The sequence below is a fragment of the Castor canadensis genome, chromosome 1, assembly GCF_047511655.1.
Source record: "Castor canadensis chromosome 1, mCasCan1.hap1v2, whole genome shotgun sequence".
Lineage (NCBI taxonomy): Eukaryota > Metazoa > Chordata > Mammalia > Rodentia > Castoridae > Castor > Castor canadensis.
This window is the reverse complement of record NC_133386.1, coordinates 103,692,176-103,695,038: the sequence shown is the minus strand read 5'-3', so window position 1 is coordinate 103,695,038 and position 2,863 is coordinate 103,692,176. Positions and strand designations below refer to the sequence as shown.

General features: G+C 30.5%; 1 pseudogene; it reads left to right on the top strand.

The window, feature by feature from the left end:
- The first annotated feature begins 950 nt into the window (after nucleotides 1-950).
- On the top strand, nucleotides 951-1,258 carry LOC109678760 (alpha-ketoglutarate dehydrogenase component 4 pseudogene; annotated as a pseudogene).
- Nucleotides 1,259-2,863: the final 1,605 nt, after the last annotated feature.

The window sequence follows — 2,863 nt, the reverse complement described above, 5'->3', positions numbered from 1 at the left end:
TCAGATTTTTAGGAAAAGAGGTTTTAAAGATGCTGCCAAGTAAGTGGTTGCAAGACCATCATGCTTGCAAATATCTGTCTGTTTTGGGCTTTTAGAAAGGAAAAGGCAAAAAGAAATCAGAAAAATGAATTAAAAATGAACAACTTTGACCCTGGACTGAATCTTTAGCAAACTTCATTGCCACCTTACAGCCATTATATGCAAACAGATTTGACTTGGTAAACCACATCCTAATACAAACTGCATAAATGGCAAGTATCTTATCCCATTGCATGGGAAGGCCAAAGTCAGAATAATGGACTTACCCAGAATTGACACATTCTCAACCAAATGACTCCTTTGAAGTATAAAACATAAAGATTATGATACCTTATCATTGAAAGAGTCAATGGATATTTTACCTATTAGACTAGAAATATTAGGAATATAATTTTGTTTACTAGATAGACAAGTTTTTTTTACATTAGCTAACATTATATTTTTATTCAATTCATTAAAAGAACAAAAATTATATAAAGAAAAATTAGAGCAAGCTACCTTTCTGTTTAGAAATAACTGTGTTCAAAAACACTTTTTTTCTTATACAAGGAATACTTGTAAAGTCCTGTTTTCACTTTGATTATCCTGAGTGACATTGACTAAAGAGTGCATTTGGAATTTAACATGCAGTTTAATGTTTATAATATGGCATTATTTGTTTTAGTAAGTTAAATTATAGTACATATCCAAACAAACCCGAGTTGTCAAAATATTTCAAAATAGAAAATAAGTACTTTTTTGTATTTTCATGTTTTGTTAGGAGTATAAATTATAAGTAGTATAAACTTACATATTCAGTGGATATTGAGCAAAGATAAAATGAGGCAGGTAAAGTTCTTTAAAATAAGTTTTATGGAGAGCTAAAATGAAAAGAGCTGAACCATGGAAGCTGCCCCTTCTTGGAGGTCATTATGGGACATAAGACAACATCAGCCCACAGGGTCATTCAGGTAGTCAAGAGACATCCTCCATCTATAAGGCTCCCTCACAAAAAAGAAAATCCCAAACCAGTGCATCACAAGCGTTGAGATCCTCAGGGCTGCCATCTCCCTCTTCTGTAATCTCACAGCATTCTAAGGGAAATAAATCACTGGAAGTGCTGATGCATCAGAACCCGCCAGACATTGCAGAGATATTAAAAACATTACCTCAGAAATACAGAAGGAAGCCTATATTTCAAGAAGAAATGGAACTTATGCAATGTGGAGGTTCATATTAATCATTGAAGCTGCTATTTGTTATCATACAAACTACATTTATAATAAAGGACTTCCAAAATTACAAGTGAGAAATGTATATTAAGTAAGGTAAATAAATATTTTGCAAAAAATGAAACACAGAAAATTTAGATTCTACATAGGCTTTCCTAATTGCCTATATGCATTATACTTTTTAAAGTATACATTTAAAAATGAAATGAGCTGAAACTGAGCTCCACTATCTACCAGAATTTACACATCAGAATATACATCTTTAGTTAACATTTTCCCACTGGTACAGAAAGTGTATTTATTAGGAAAAGCCATCAATATTCTTAAAACTAAATTTAAAACACAAAACCAACAAGAATTCTCAAACAATTTTACATCTCTAAAAAACCATACACCTTAGAAAAAGAAAAAATTAAAATGGCTGAGAAAATATGTACTCAAAAAAAAACCTTTTTCTCTTTTTGCCTTTATTGTTTTGATGGGTGGGGTTACATTGTGGCATTTAAACAGGTTCTTACAGTGTATGTATCAAATACATCATACATGAATTTACCTCCTCAACCATTCTCCTTCACCCCCTACCTCTGATTCCTGGAATAGTTTCAACTGATATCACTTTTTTTTAATATTGATTTATTTATATATTAAGAAGAATAAACGTTTGTTCTTTAGGTCTTTACATCCAGGAACACAGTATTTCTTTCAATTTATTTAAATGGTTTTTACATCTTTCAGTAGAATTCTGTTTTATATGCACAGTATGCATTTTTTCCTTTTCTTTTATCATTTTTGCATTTACTCACATACGTACACATTTTTTGCACAGTATTCATCCTCCTTTCTATCATATTTTCCTGTACTCACCTGCAGGAACTAAGGAAGTATTCTTTAGAGTCCAGTCTGGTCGCACTTGCAGTTGGAATGATATTAACCAAAGCATCACAAAGGTGCATGGCATATATTTGTGTAGAAATGGCATCTCTTCTTGATGGGAGGTGAGCAGGTAATTCACCTGTTTGATCATCACAAATAAAATGCAGCAGGTCTTCCAAAGATGGTCACCATAATTAAATTATGCTCATTATTTCTTTATTTCTGAGTTAGTGCTTGTAAACTTTATTTTGGTATTTATTTGTATTTTCATAATCACATTAGATACTTCAGATCATTGCCTTGTTTCATTTGAAACTGAAATCTTTATTGTAAATCTACCTAAATTTTAAAAGTAATAAAATCTTTCAAATTTGGTTCATTCTCTATGAAATGACTAAATTTATTATTGATTCCTTTAATTTCAAGTCAAAATACCACCTTACATTTGATTTGAGAATTTTTTTTATTTCTGGTGAAGAGCTAGTAATCAATGGCAGTCAATATGAATGTAAAAGCTACAAGATAAATTATAAACATTTTGCTCTAAAAGTCATGATTATTTGGAACCCATGAAAATGCAGTTATTTACAACAGATAGTTTGAAAATATTTCTTATAATGTTCAAATAATTTTGCTTTGTATTGGCTTACAAAAGTAATATTTCTATAGGTTTATTTTGACACAAATATTCTATTTCTACCATGTTCTTATAAAATAATACATAAAAATATTGTGTTTAG